At 40.9% G+C, this 16,464-nt stretch overlaps 2 pseudogenes; both read right to left on the bottom strand.

Moving 5' to 3' along the window:
- Positions 1 to 7,336: 7,336 nt before the first annotated feature.
- LOC138525977 (centromere protein L pseudogene) lies at positions 7,337 to 8,415 on the bottom strand (annotated as a pseudogene).
- A 5,824-nt stretch (positions 8,416 to 14,239) lies between these two features.
- On the bottom strand, positions 14,240 to 15,318 carry LOC138525976 (centromere protein L-like; annotated as a pseudogene).
- Between the last annotated feature and the right edge of the window lie 1,146 nt (positions 15,319 to 16,464).

Raw genomic sequence — 16,464 nt, 5'->3', positions numbered from 1 at the left:
AATCTGGGGAGACAGTTTTTTCTGGTTTTTAAATCTGGGGAAATCATCCCAATTCCAGCACCGAAGAAACCAGAAGAATATTATGCATTAACTTCTTTACTGCAAATCGGCAACAGCAAAGTAAAAAATCGTCTGTACCAGCTTATAACTTTTTGAGGGAAAACAAATCATTTTCCCCAAATTACCACCAACCAACAGGGAAATGTCAAAATAAAATAAATAAAAGCGGTATGTTTACTTTCCGTAGCTGCACCACAGCATCTGACAAGTACATCATCTGAAAAAGGAAGGCAAATCCCATCCTGCGAGAGAGTGGAAGAATATCCAACGGAGATATTCCATCATGGCATAATCATAGAGGCTTACACCCTTTCCAAGCCTGGGTTAAAATCCTGTGAATCTCCCAACGAATTCCCGATTTGGGTGCATCTGCAGTAACCTGTGGGCAATGTGAGGATTCGGGGCAGATGGTGAAGTTTGCGTGTGATTTGGGTTTTCGCCCAATGATTTGGGTAAGTTCTTAGGCAGAAAGTGTGAGAGGGAGGGAAAGAGAGACAGTGTGCGTGTGTGTCGTATCTCTCTGTCTGCCTGTGCCTGTATGTGTGATCTACGTTTGGGAAGGCATTTTGTTTGTAAAGCCATTTATTTTTCAGAAGACAATTCTTTTATTTTTTGTTAGATAAACCTTTTGTTGTGTGTGTTTTTTATTTAAAGAAAATGACAGGGTGGGAGGATAAAGATGCTGTGCTGTCTATCATTTCATTTCATTTCATTTATTGAATTTATAAAGCAGTTTTCACCAAAAGCGCTATTACAAAAAGAAAATATACATGACAATACAAAAAATATCTAAAAACGGAAGGAGGGGGGGAGAAACAGAAGGTCACTAAGTAGAAAGAAGGGGAAGAAGATGAGCTTTCAGGTTAGATTGAAAAATACGAAGAGATGAAGAAGAGCGGATAGAGTTAGGGAGAGAATTCCAGTGTATAAGGACTAAAAGGGCAAAAGATCAGAAACGTGAAAAAGCACAGCGGGTGTTTGGGGACAGTGAGAAGAAGTAGATTCTGTGATCAGAGAGTATGAGAGGCAGAATAGAATGAGACTAGCAAAGAAAGGTAAGGATGAGCTGAGCCATTGTCGCAGTTTATTAGGTGGTCACACTCAACTCAGAGAGTTGTTCCCCCCCAAGCAAGGTGTTGTGCACCCAAAGCGCTTATACAGATTCAACTTTAGTGAGGCCTCCCACTTATTTTGCACCAACCCCAACCAATACCCTATGTCACCAATGGACTAGGAACCGAGCCGGTGTATAGTACAAATATATATATTTATTTAAGGTTTGACAAAGAAGACTATCAACCAACCTCAACCACCAATTCTGGGGCACTACACAATATCACAAATTCAAATATATTGCACCAATTGACCAACACAGATTTAAAGGAATTACAGTTTTAATATGACATGTACAATTTAGAAATTTGCCGTCAGAACTTACATCAGATTTAATTGCAAATGAACCAATAGAAAACATTCACAATACAATGGAAAAAAAAATGTTTTGCAACACACATTCAAAGGACAGGCAGTGCTTTGGGATTCTGGTTTGGGAGGCAAGGGAATCAATGGGAAATTACGTTTTGCACCCTCTACATTTACTTGAATAGCAACGTTTTAGGGCTACTTATTTTGGGATTATGGACACTCCCTTTCGGGACAGGAATCAGGGGTTTCAGAAGGACAGTCACCCAAGTCTTTATTGTCTATACCGGCTCTTACACACTGGGCATTAACTTTGTTAGTTTCAAATTCTAACAACACTCAGCCTGTGATTTCTTATATGGGAATTTATTGATTTAACTTCAATTCAATGCGGTAAGGACCTACACAGCTTCCCCCTCCCTACAATTTAATGGAAAGGATTCAGGCGGGCTGTTCTCAACACAATTCAATTTAAATGGATAGAGTGATTTTCTATAGTGGAATTAAATTGAATTGGATTTCATACAATGTGCCAAGGGCCTTCTCAGTATCACCCCACTACCCGCTATGCAAGATTGAGATTAAAGCTGGCAGTTTCCCCCTCACACTTTTAAAAAAAACCTTTGAAACATTTATTTGCTTAATTTACCTCAGAATTAGTATCAGCATTTTGAAGGTGCATGCAATATGTACAATCACACCAGGCAAAATTCACACAGCCTGCATTTAGGATTGAACACAAAATAGTATATTTAACCAGAAACATAAATCTCTGAAAAACCTACAGAGGAAAAAATAAGTCAAACACTCCAAATCCGGAGCACAAGTTGAGTGAAAAAACAAAGCAATCTATAACAATCCAAGTGCCATGATGAACATATCTGAGTCTTGTAGATAAAATGAGTAAAAATACTCTGCACACTCAGATTACAGATATCTAGTGCATGCTCTTTGACTTTTGATTGAAATCTTCAACAGAGCAGATTTGACAACCACCAAGCCAATCAGCCCTCAGAAAGCAACTCAGCAACAAGCTGAAACTGGAAACTCTGAACTGGGTGAAATTTGGGAGCAGCTCCTAAACATAATTGACTCTTGTGACATACGAGTTAACAGCACACAATTCACAACATAGACTGAACCAATGGGCCAAACGAGTGTGAAGGACTGCTCAGATCTTCACTTCAGTATTGCGTAGAAAGGACAATTGTGGCAGAGCCTAATACTGTATTCGATTGATGGCCAGCTCAGTCAGTAATGCCAACACCGGGTAAAATGATCACTGCACCAGAACTTAACTTTGCCATCACAGTGAGCTGAAGCCGCATACATGGAGACTTTCACCAGCTTCGTAGCAGACAGATGGAATTTGAAGTGACGGAAGAAGTGTGAATACAGACAGTTCAAGAATAACTGAACCTCTTCCTCTGTGACCTCGTCTGAGTTCTTGTCAATATCATTCCACAGGGCTCAGACGTCTCAGGATGGATGGCATAGGAAATGTCAAGGCTATGTGGCTGGATCGGTACAGAAAATTGAAGTTCTGTGCACATCAGTTGGCCCAATCCATGAGAGGTCACGTAATCTGATGACAAAGTTACTAATAAAGCAGTCAAAGGTCTTTTTGAACCAGCTCCCAAGTACTGCAGTGAAAGCCGTGTTGCCATTCACCAAAAACAAAGCCAGGCAGGTGAACATCTCTGGTTTGCCCGTGACTGGTGTTACACACATCTAAAATGTGCCCATTTATTGCTCAATAGGTGGTTCCGGTTTTGGGAGACACCGAATCGCTTCACATTCACTTTGTTGGTAGAACAAGATACTATTTGCAATTTCCTGACATTTCCACAATTTGGCTCAGGTACATATTTTCTCACACAGAGTCTAAGATGGAAATGTTAGGTTAGTGAGTTCATTTTTTATCTTTGAGAGTGATGTAAATTATTATTGTTCTTTGTATTCCGGATCTGAAAAACAAGTGAATAATCTAAAGATTCCAGAACTGTATGATGCTATGTTTTTTGAAGCAAGCTAAATTGGAAGTCAGTCATTTTGATACGGACCCTTTCATCGTAACTTGTAAACACATAAGGAAGGATATAATTTAACAGTGATTACCATATTTAATTGCAGAATTACAGATGAAATTGGAAATGGCTAGAAAGTTACGTCAGTGTTAAACATGCCCTGATGAAGGATTTGACATCCGAAACGCATAGGCCACGAACTGAATGTTGGAACTCTGACTTAAAACAATATCCATTAGGATTTTGGTGCTTGATTTAAATAAAAGGAATTTGGATATTGTAGATGCTTTTTAATCTACAAACTATGCTTCGAAAAGAAATTGTGAGCACATGATGATTTTGACTGAAAGCTGTTACTAATGTACTGTAACTATCATTTTTGAAGGTGTTACCTTTTACATTTATATTATATGTTGAATTCAATTTGATTTAATGCACAATGAAGTACTGTTGCAAGGTGTGTGTGATCTGTGCAGCGGGAGTAATTTTACTGTTATAAGTTAGGTTATATTTCTGTGACATTATCTTGTTACACATTTTTGAACATTAGGTCTGCTTGACTCCGCAGGAATGAATAGGGGTTACCTGTTGACGACAACAGGCTATACAAGTGCCCATACATGTCTATACAAGTTGCACCAATATATGCCACTATTACTATATAACTCAGAGCCATTTAAAAATGGCATGCCATAGAAAGAAAGTACATCCAGACTGGCGATGCCATTGTAGGCAAATCTAGTCATGTATTAACGCATATTATGTTTGCTTTACCCTTCATGACCAATAAAATACGCCATGCTAGAGTAGGAAATTAGAGCAAGAAATGATAGCTAAATTGGCTGCAACAAAATATGCCAATCTAACCATGTAATATCGTTAGCATTATTGTGCGCTATTTTTGGGCTTTGCAACAAAGGCCTGCACATACAAACAAAACACATATGTATAGGGAGACACACCCCTGCTCAGAGGCAGGAGGCACATTCCCTATGCAAATAAAGCACACAAGGGGAACTGTGCGTCCTGCCACTCAAGTGAAGGGGCTGAGCCCGCCGCCCATAGCAGCGAGCAACCACGGTTGAGTTGTAGAATGTGATAACTCGTAGGCTTTTTGTTTTTCCGGAATCTGGGGAGACAGTTTTTTCTGGTTTTTAAATCTGGGGAAATCATCCCAATTCCAGCACCGAAGAAACCAGAAGAATATTATGCATTAACTTCTTTACTGCAAATCGGCAACAGCAAAGTAAAAAATCGTCTGTACCAGCTTATAACTTTTTGAGGGAAAACAAATCATTATCCCCAAATTACCACCAACCAACAGGGAAATGTCAAAATAAAATAAATAAAAGCGGTATGTTTACTTTCCGTAGCTGCACCACAGCATCTGACAAGTACATCATCTGAAAAAGGAAGGCAAATCCCATCCTGCGAGAGAGTGGAAGAATATCCAACGGAGATATTCCATCATGGCATAATCATAGAGGCTTACACCCTTTCCAAGCCTGGGTTAAAATCCTGTGAATCTCCCAACGAATTCCCGATTTGGGTGCATCTGCAGTAACCTGTGGGCAATGTGAGGATTCGGGGCAGATGGTGAAGTTTGCGTGTGATTTGGGTTTTCGCCCAATGATTTGGGTAAGTTCTTAGGCAGAAAGTGTGAGAGGGAGGGAAAGAGAGACAGTGTGCGTGTGTGTCGTATCTCTCTGTCTGCCTGTGCCTGTATGTGTGATCTACGTTTGGGAAGGCATTTTGTTTGTAAAGCCATTTATTTTTCAGAAGACAATTCTTTTATTTTTTGTTAGATAAACCTTTTGTTGTGTGTGTTTTATATTTAAAGAAAATGACAGGGTGGGAGGATAAAGATGCTGTGCTGTCTATCATTTCATTTCATTTCATTTATTGAATTTATAAAGCAGTTTTCACCAAAAGCGCTATTACAAAAAGAAAATATACATGACAATACAAAAAATATCTAAAAACGGAAGGAGGGGGGGAGAAACAGAAGGTCACTAAGTAAAAAGAAGGGGAAGAAGATGAGCTTTCAGGTTAGATTGAAAAATACGAAGAGATGAAGAAGAGCGGATAGAGTTAGGGAGAGAATTCCAGTGTATAAGGACTAAAAGGGCAAAAGATCAGAAACGTGAAAAAGCACAGCGGGTGTTTGGGGACAGTGAGAAGAAGTAGATTCTGTGATCAGAGAGTATGAGAGGCAGAATAGAATGAGACTAGCAAAGAAAGGTAAGGATGAGCTGAGCCATTGTCGCAGTTTATTAGGTGGTCACACTCAACTCAGAGAGTTGTTCCCCCCCAAGCAAGGTGTTGTGCACCCAAAGCGCTTATACAGATTCAACTTTAGTGAGGCCTCCCACTTATTTTGCACCAACCCCAACCAATACCCTATGTCACCAATGGACTAGGAACCGAGCCGGTGTATAGTACAAATATATATATTTATTTAAGGTTTGACAAAGAAGACTATCAACCAACCTCAACCACCAATTCTGGGGCACTACACAATATCACAAATTCAAATATATTGCACCAATTGACCAACACAGATTTAAAGGAATTACAGTTTTAATATGACATGTACAATTTAGAAATTTGCCGTCAGAACTTACATCAGATTTAATTGCAAATGAACCAATAGAAAACATTCACAATACAATGGAAAAAAAAATGTTTTGCAACACACATTCAAAGGACAGGCAGTGCTTTGGGATTCTGGTTTGGGAGGCAAGGGAATCAATGGGAAATTACGTTTTGCACCCTCTACATTTACTTGAATAGCAACGTTTTAGGGCTACTTATTTTGGGATTATGGACACTCCCTTTCGGGACAGGAATCAGGGGTTTCAGAAGGACAGTCACCCAAGTCTTTATTGTCTATACCGGCTCTTACACACTGGGCATTAACTTTGTTAGTTTCAAATTCTAACAACACTCAGCCTGTGATTTCTTATATGGGAATTTATTGATTTAACTTCAATTCAATGCGCTAAGGACCTACACAGCTTCCCCCTCCCTACAATTTAATGGAAAGGATTCAGGCGGGCTGTTCTCAACACAATTCAATTTAAATGGATAGAGTGATTTTCTATAGTGGAATTAAATTGAATTGGATTTCATACAATGTGCCAAGGGCCTTCTCAGTATCACCCCACTACCCGCTATGCAAGATTGAGATTAAAGCTGGCAGTTTCCCCCTCACACTTTTAAAAAAAACCTTTGAAACATTTATTTGCTTAATTTACCTCAGAATTAGTATCAGCATTTTGAAGGTGCATGCAATATGTACAATCACACCAGGCAAAATTCACACAGCCTGCATTTAGGATTGAACACAAAATAGTATATTTAACCAGAAACATAAATCTCTGAAAAACCTACAGAGGAAAAAATAAGTCAAACACTCCAAATCCGGAGCACAAGTTGAGTGAAAAAACAAAGCAATCTATAACAATCCAAGTGCCATGATGAACATATCTGAGTCTTGTAGATAAAATGAGTAAAAATACTCTGCACACTCAGATTACAGATATCTAGTGCATGCTCTTTGACTTTTGATTGAAATCTTCAACAGAGCAGATTTGACAACCACCAAGCCAATCAGCCCTCAGAAAGCAACTCAGCAACAAGCTGAAACTGGAAACTCTGAACTGGGTGAAATTTGGGAGCAGCTCCTAAACATAATTGACTCTTGTGACACACGAGTTAACAGCACACAATTCACAACATAGACTGAACCAATGGGCCAAACGAGTGTGAAGGACTGCTCAGATCTTCACTTCAGTATTGCGTAGAAAGGACAATTGTGGCAGAGCCTAATACTGTATTCGATTGATGGCCAGCTCAGTCAGTAATGCCAACACCGGGTAAAATGATCACTGCACCAGAACTTAACTTTGCCATCACAGTGAGCTGAAGCCGCATACATGGAGACTTTCACCAGCTTCGTAGCAGACAGATGGAATTTGAAGTGACAGAAGAAGTGTGAATACAGACAGTTCAAGAATAACTGAACCTCTTCCTCTGTGACCTCGTCTGAGTTCTTGTCAATATCATTCCACAGGGCTCAGACGTCTCAGGATGGATGGCATAGGAAATGTCAAGGCTATGTGGCTGGATCGGTACAGAAAATTGAAGTTCTGTGCACATCAGTTGGCCCAATCCATGAGAGGTCACGTAATCTGATGACAAAGTTACTAATAAAGCAGTCAAAGGTCTTTTTGAACCAGCTCCCAAGTACTGCAGTGAAAGCCGTGTTGCCATTCACCAAAAACAAAGCCAGGCAGGTGAACATCTCTGGTAAGAAGTCCAATAACGCAGGTTCTCAAAATGTACAGCAGAACCAAGCGGTCCATACAACCTTAGCTTCTGAGTATGGAACGCCATACTGTGATTTTGACAAAAGCTCAATTAGGATTGCTCCTGGGTCACGTTCTCAGCCTTTGAACCCCAAAAGTGTGGTTACACTCACTTTAACATCATGATCTATACCCACATCCACGGCTATGCCTTTTTGCTTCTCTGCCGCGATGAACACTGCCAGATGTCACGAGTAATCATTGAGAAGCATGTACGAGAAGCTGTATAAAGGAATTACACTGTACAGTTCCCACTGCTTGCACATCAGAGAGGCTTTTTTTTGAGGATCAACACTTTCCTCAAGTTCGCTGCGCTGCGTGATTCGCCTGTTTGAGGGTGGTCGATGGAAAGGCGAATGACTCCAAGATGAGATCGAACCCTGTTGGGGAACACCAGTGTCCGAAGAACAGACTTCACTTACGAGGGTGGATGTGGCTCTGGGGGTTGAAACCCACAAAGTCAGGGGTCGCCGGCCGGGTCTGCATAGAATCTCTTCCACGTCGCTCTTTCTTTTCCTATTACCCGCTGCATACATTGTTGCGTACACCAGAAAGGCTACTCAGGTCCCCAGGCTGCCCCCCTCTCACACTCTTGATGGTATTTAGGATATCTCTACTTACATGGGAGGCTTTGGTCAGGGAAAAACACCAGGGGTCCTCTGGGAACAGCATAGATCTGGTCAAGGGCTTCAGTCAAGGATTTTCTCCTGCACCCAGACGCCCTCTGGCTCCTCTGATTGGGTCCCAACTAGCTTCTAGATTTCCCTGTCACTGTCGCCAATGCAAGGATTGAGGCCTCTCTGCTAGTTGTTCCTCGCAAGAGTCCGGCAGCAGGCTACCTCTCGGAAACACGCAAGTGAACTGCAACGTGCCCCTAACTTGCACACAGCGAGAGCAAACTAAGACCAATCCAGGATCGTTGCAAACGCTGCTATTTCTGCATGCCCCGCACTTCCCCACCCCTCTGTAAAGTGCGACCACTCGCACCAACGATCCAAAGTACCAAAAGATATTAAAACCCTGTTTTGTAGGCATCACTTGAAACGTTCACAAATCACATATTAAAACAACCGGATAATTGTCGTTCTATGTTGAGCAACACGAATATGATTGTATTTTCCTAATTGTGCAGTGAAGTTTAAAATTACCAGCATGCAAAGTAATGGAAGCCTAAACAATCTAATAGGGTTTTAAACTTTATCAAGCCCGAAAGAAACACAGTGAAAGAAAGTGTATCATATATCTTCATGTAACCCTTCCATTTCTAATTACCTGCCATCTGCAGCTATAGCCACTGACAATCACCCACTCACTACTGTGTCTGCAGGGATCACACATTAATTACACCTTAATGTTCCTAAATGCAAATCAGGACAAACCAGAGCGGTTTGTATCTGAAAGCTGGAGAGAAATAATCACTGTGTTGTAGTGGCAGCTGTTGCATTTTTGAATGGGAAGGGAGTAAATGTTTGCCCCGAAAATGCAGGAGCGACTGAGGGGAATTTGTAGGGGTCCTCCCACTGAGAACATTTTTAAAATAATGGTTAAAAGGGTGCATTTTACAGCACTTTCTGTAAAACATGTGGGAAACGATACAAAGTCTGCAATTGGCTGTGTGTGGTAGCAGATGAAAAAGCCCAATGGATGCAAGTCACCAACAGTGCAAAGGCGGATTTTCCAACACATTTTCATTATGACTTTGCCCACAAAATATGCAGTATAAAAACAATTTTCATGCTGGCAGTGCCCATACATGGAAAAGTTATTTACGCAATACGTAGAGGGGCACTCCTGTTCTTTCACAAACTAGTAGTAGACGTGTCAAATGTTAATATTAGTTCATGTAAACATGTAGAACATTTAAATATAGTTATGTTGCTTCAGGTGCAATGTGCTATTAGCTGCTGGCCCTTGAAGATCATCATGAAAAAAATATACCTATATAGCCTGTTGTCGCCAAGAGGTAACATCAATGCACTCCTGCGGGGTCAAGCAGACCTCCTAATGTTCAAAAATTAGTAACAAGAGAATGTCACAGAAATATAACCTACGTTATAACAGTAAAATTGCTCACGCTGCACAGATCACATACACCGTGCAACAGTACTTCATTGTGCATTAAATCAAATTTAATTCAACATATAATATAAATGTAAAAAGTAACACCTTCAAAAATGATAGTTACAGTACATTAGTTTCAGCTTTCTGTCAAAATCATCATGTGCTCACAATTTCTTTTCGAAGCATAGTTTGTAGATTAAAAAGCATCTACAACATCCACATTTCTTTTATTTAAATCAATCACCAAAATCCTAACGGATATTAATTTAAGTCAGAGTTCCAACATTCAGTTCGTGGCCCACGCGTTTCAGATGTCAAATCCTTCATCAGGGCCTGTTCAACACTGACATAACTTTCTAACCGTTTCAAATTTCATCTGTAATTCTGCAATTAAATATGGTAATCACCGTTAAATTATAACCTTCCTTATGTGTTTACAAGTTACAATGAAAGTGTCCATATCAAAAGGACTGACCTCCAATTTAGCTTGCTTCAAAAAATGTAGCATCATACAGTTCAGGAATCTTTAGATTCTTCACTTGTTTTTCTGATCCGACCTACATAGAACAATAATAATTTACATCACTCTCAAAGATTAAAAATGAACTCACTAACTTAACATTTCCATCTTATACTCCGTGTGAAAAAATATGTACCTGAGCCAAATTGTGGCAATGTCAGGCAATTGCAAAGAGTATCTTGTTCCAACAACAAAGTGAATTTGAAGCGATTTGTTGTCTCCCAAAACCGGAATCACATATAGAGCAATACATGGTTACGTTTTAGATGTGTGTGACACCAGTCACTGGCAAACTAGAACTTTCAAAGAGCGAGGTGGCACTCCATATAAACGGTATAAAATAGAAACACCCAGCTAGGTTCAATATTGCATAACCTCATGCCTAACTCGGATAGTACTGTGTATTCTATTCAGTTGATGTGGTGTGTAGGCAGTTTAATGTCTGCACATGTTCTCATAAGTGAAGTCATGAATTCTATAACATCGGAGCAGTCTAACGCTCATGTTTTAATGTCTGCACTCGGTTACATAAGGCAAACAATAAGATTTATGACACAAGAGCAAGCTAATGCTCATGCTTGCTTACCTAGCCAAATACTTGTGTAGAAACTCTTCGGCGTGCAGACAGTGATCGGCTAAGGCTTCTCGTCTTGCAACGCTAAGTGATATACAGACCGGTTGCCATGGACACTACGTGCATGCGCACTCGTGCCCATGTCCCTCGTACCAATAATATATGCCATGCTAGAGTAGGAAATTAGAGCAAGAAATGATAGCTAAACTGGCTGCAACAAAATATGCCAATCTAACCATGTAATATTGTTAGCATTATTGTGCGCTACTTTTGGGCTTTGCAACAAAGGCCTGCACATACAAACAAAAAACCTATGTATACGGAGACACACCCCTGCTCAGAGGCAGGAGGCACATTCCCTGTGCAAATAAAGCACACAAGGGGAACTGTGCTGCCTGCCACTCAAGTGAAGGGGCTCAGCCCTCCGCCCATAGCAGCGAGCAACCACGGTTGAGTTGTAGAATGTGATAGCTCGTAGGCTTTTTGTTTTTCTGGAATCTGGGGAGACAGTTTCTTCTGGTTTTTAAATCTGGGGAAATCATCCCAATTCCAGCACCGAAGAAACCAGAAGAGTATTATGCATTAACTTCTTTACTGCAAATCGGCAACAGTAAAGTAAAAAATCGTCTGTACCAGCTTATAACTTTTTGAGGGAAAACAAATCATTATCCCCAAATTACCGCCAACCAACAGGGAAATGTCAAAATAAAATAAATAAAAGCGGTATGTTTACTTTCCGTAGCTACACCACAGCATCTGACAAGTACATCATCTGAAAAAGGAAGGCAAATCCCATCCTGCGAGAGAGTGGAAGAATATCCAACGGAGATATTCCATCATTGCATAATCATAGAGGCTTACACCCTTGCCAAGCCTGGGTTAAAATCCTGTGAATCTCCCAACGAATTCCCGATTTGGGTGAATCTGCAGTAACTTCTGGGCAATGTGAAGATTCGGGGCAGATGGTGATGTTTGCTTGTGATTTGGGTTCTCGCCCAATGATTTGGGTAGGTTCTTAGGCAGAATGTGTGAGAGGGAGGGAAAGAGAGACAGTGTGCGTGTGTGTCGTATCTCTCTGTCTGCCTGTGCCTGTATGTGTGATCTAAGTTTGGGAAGGCATTTTGTTTGTAAAGCCATTTATCTTTCAGAAGACAATTCTTTTATTTTTTGTTAGATAAACCTTTTGTTGTGTGTTTTGTTTTTTATTTAAAGAAAATGACAGGGTGGGAGGATAAAGATGCTGTGCTGTCTATCATTTCATTTCATTTCATTTATTGAATTTATAAAGCAGTTTTCAGCAAAAACGCTATTACAAAATATTAGAAAATGTACATGACAATACAAAAAATATCTAAAAACGGAAGGAGGGGGGGTAGAAACAGAAGGTCACTAAGTAGAAAGAAGGGGAAGAAGATGAGCTTTCAGGTTAGATTGAAAAATACGAAGAGATGAAGAAGAGCGGATAGAGTTAGGGAGAGAATTCCAGTGTATAAGGATTAAAAGGGCAAAAGATCAGAAACGTGAAAAAGCACAGGGGGTGTTTGGGGACAGTGAGAAGAAGCAGATTCTGTGATCAGAGAGTATGAGAGGCAGAATAGAATGAGACTAGCAAAGAAAGATAAGGATGAGCTGAGCCATTGTCACAGTTTATTAGGTGGTCACACTCAACTCAGAGAGTTGTTCCCCCCCAAGCAAGGTGTTGTGCACCCAAAGCGCTTATACAGATTCAACTTTAGTGAGGCCTCCCACTTATTTTGCACCAACCCCAACCAATACCCTATGTCACCAATGGACTAGGAACTGAGCCGGTGTATAGTACAAATATATATATTTATTTAAGGTTTGACAAAGAAGACTATCAACCAACCTCAACCACCAATTCTGGGGCACTACACAATATCACAAATTCAAATATATTGCACCAATTGACCAACACAGATTTAAAGGAATTACAGTTTTGATATGACAGGTACAATTTAGAAATTTGCCGTCAGAACTTACATCAGATTTAATTGCAAATGAACCAATAGAAAACATTCACAATACAATGGAAAAAAAAATGTTTTGCAACACACATTCAAAGGACAGGCAGTGCTTTGGGATTCTGGTTTTGGAGGCAAAGGAATCAATGGGAAATTACGTTTTGCACCCTCTACATTTACTTGAATAGCAACGTTTTAGGGCTACTTATTTTGGGATTATGGACACTCCCTTTCGGGACAGGAATCAGGGGTTTCAGAAGGACAGTCACCCAAGTCTTTATTGTCTATACCGGCTCTTACACACTGGGCATTAACTTTGTTAGTTTCAAATTCTAACAACACTCAACCTGTGATTTCTTATATGGGAATTTATTGATTTAACTTCAATTCAATGCGCTAAGGACCTACACAGCTTCCCCCTCCCCACAATTTAATGGAAAGGATTAAGGCGGGCTGTTCTCAACACAATTCAATTTAAATGGATAGAGTGATTTTCTATAGTGGAATTAAATTGAATTGGATTTCATACAATGTGCCAAGGGCCTTCCCAGTATCACCCCACTACCCGCTATGCAAGATGGAGATTAAAGCTGGCAGTTTCCCCCTCACACTTTTAAAAAAAACCTTTGAAACATTTATTTGCTTAATTTACCTCAGAATTAGCATCAGCATTTTGAAGGTGCATGCAAAATGTACAATCACAACAGGCAAAATTCACACGGCCTGCATTTGGGATTGAACATAAAAATAGTATATTTAACCAGAAACATAAATCTCTGAAAAACCTACAGAGGAAAAAATAAGTCAAACACTCCAAATCCGGTGCACGAGTTGAGTGAAAAAACAAAGCAATCTATAACAATCCAAGTGCCATGATGAACATATCTGAGTCTTGTAGATAAAATGAGTAAAAATACTCTGCACACTCAGATTACAGATATCTAGTGCATGCTCTTTGACTTCTGATTGAAATCTTCAACAGAGCAGATTTGACAACCACCAAGCCAATCAGCCCTCAGAAAGCAACTCAGTAACAAGCTGAAACTGGAAACTCTGAACTGGGTGAAATTTGGGAGCAGCTCCTAAACATAATTGACTCTTGTGACATACGAGTTAACAGCACACAATTCACAACATAGACTGAACCAATGGGCCAAACGAGTGTGAAGGACTGCTCAGATCTTCACTTCAGTATTGCGTAGAAAGGACAATTGTGGCAGAGCCTAATACTGTATTCGATTGATGGCCAGCTCAGTCAGTAATGCCAACACCGGGTAAAATGATCACTGCACCAGAACTTAACTTTGCCATCACAGTGAGCTGAAGCCGCATACGTGGAGACTTTCACCAGCTTCATAGCAAACAGATGGAATTTGAAGTGACGGAAGAAGTGTGAATACAGACAGTTCAAGAACAACTGAACCTCTTTCTCTGTGACCTCGTCTGCTTTCTTGTGAATATCATTCCACAGGGCTCAGACGTCTCAGGATGGATGGCATAGGAAATGTCAAGGCTATGTGGCTGGATCGGTACAGACAATTGAAGTTCTGTGCACATTAATTGGCCCAATCCACGAGAGATCACGTGAGCTGATGACAAAGTTACTAATACAGCAGTCAAAGGTCTTTTTGAACCAGCTCCCAAGTACTGCAGTGAAAGCCGTGTTGCCATTCACCAAAAACAAAGCCAGGCAGGTGAACATCTCTGGTAAGAAGTCCAATAACGCAGGTTCTCCAAATGTACAGCAGAACCAAGCGGTCCATACAACCTTAGCTTCTGAGTATGGAACACCATACTGTGATTTTGACAAAAGCTCAATTAGGATTGCTCCTGGGTCACGTTCTCAGTCTTTGAAACCCAAAAGTGTGGTTACACTCACTTTAACATCATGATCTATACCCACATCCACGGCTATGCCTTTTTGCTTCTCTGCCGCGATGAACACTGCCAGATGTCGCGAGTAATCATTGAGAAGCATGTACGAGAAGCTGTATAAAGGAATTACACTGTACAGTTCCCACTGCTTGCACATCAGAGAGGCTATTTTTTGAGGATCAACACTTTCCTCAAGTTCGCTGCGCTGCGTGATTCGCCTATTTGAGGGTGGTCGATGGAAAGGCGAATGCCTCCAAGATGAGATCGAACCCTGTTGGGGAACACCAGTGTCCGAAGAACAGACTTCACTTACGAGGGTGGATGTGGCTCTGGGGGTTGAAACCCACAAAGTCAGGGGTCGCCGGCCGGGTCTGCATAGAATCTCTTCCACGTCGCTCTTTCTTTTCCTATTACCCGCTGCATACATTGTTGCGTACACCGGAAAGGCTACTCAGGTCCCCAGGCTGCCCCCCTCTCACACTCTTGATGGTATTTAGGATATCTCTACTTACATGGGAGGCTTTGGTCAGGGAAAACACCAGGGCTCCTCTGGGAACAGCATAGATCTGGTCAAGGTCTTCAGTCAAGGATTTTCTCCTGCACCCAGACTCCCTCTGGCTCCTCTGATTGGGACCCAACTAGCTTATAGATTTCCCTATCACTATCGCCAATGCAACGATTGAGACCTCTCTGCTAGTTGTTCCTCGCAAGAGTCCGGCAGCAGGCTACCTCTCGGAAACACGCAAGTGAACTGCAACGTGCACCTAACTTGCACACAGCCAGAGCAAACCAAGACCAATCCAGGATTGTTGCAAACGCTGCTATTTCTGCATGCCCCGCACTTCCCCACCCCTCTTTTAAATGCGACCACTCGCACCAACGATCCAAAGTACCAAAAGATATTAAAACCCTGTTTTGTAGGCATCACTTGAAACGTTCACAAATCACATATTAAAACAACCGGATAATTGTCGTTCTATGTTGAGCAACACGAATATGATTGTATTTTCCTCATTGTGAAGTGAAGTTAAAAATTACCAGCATGCAAAGTAATGGAAGCCTAAACAATCTAATTGGGTTTTAAACTTTATCAAGCCCGAAAGAAACACAGTGAAAGAAAGTGTATCATATATCTTCATATAACCCTACCATTTCTAATTACCTGCCATCTGCAGCTATAGCTACTGACAATCACCCACTCACTACTGTGTCTGCACGGATCACACATTAATTACACCTTAATGTTCCTAAATGCAAATCAGGACAAACCAGAGCGGTTTGTATCTGAAAGCTAGAGAGAAATAATCACTGTGTTGTAGTGGCAGCTGGTGCATTTTTGAATGGGAAGGGAGTAAATGTTTGCCCCGAAAATGCAGGAGCGACTGAGGGGCATTCGTAGAGGTCCTCCTACTGAGAACATTTTTAAAATAATGGTTGAAAGGGTGCATTTTACAGCACTTTCTGTAAAACATGTGGGAAACGATACAAAGTCTGCAATTGGCTGTGTATGGTAGCACATGAAAAAGCCCAATGGATGCAAGTCACCAACAGTGCAAAGGCGGATTTTCCAACA

The sequence above is a fragment of the Ambystoma mexicanum genome, chromosome 7p (genome assembly GCF_040938575.1).
Source record: "Ambystoma mexicanum isolate Mex_15411 chromosome 7p, UKY_AmexF1_1, whole genome shotgun sequence".
Lineage (NCBI taxonomy): Eukaryota > Metazoa > Chordata > Amphibia > Caudata > Ambystomatidae > Ambystoma > Ambystoma mexicanum.
The sequence above is the reverse complement of the archived record's forward strand: the minus strand, read 5'-3'. Positions and strand labels throughout refer to the sequence as shown.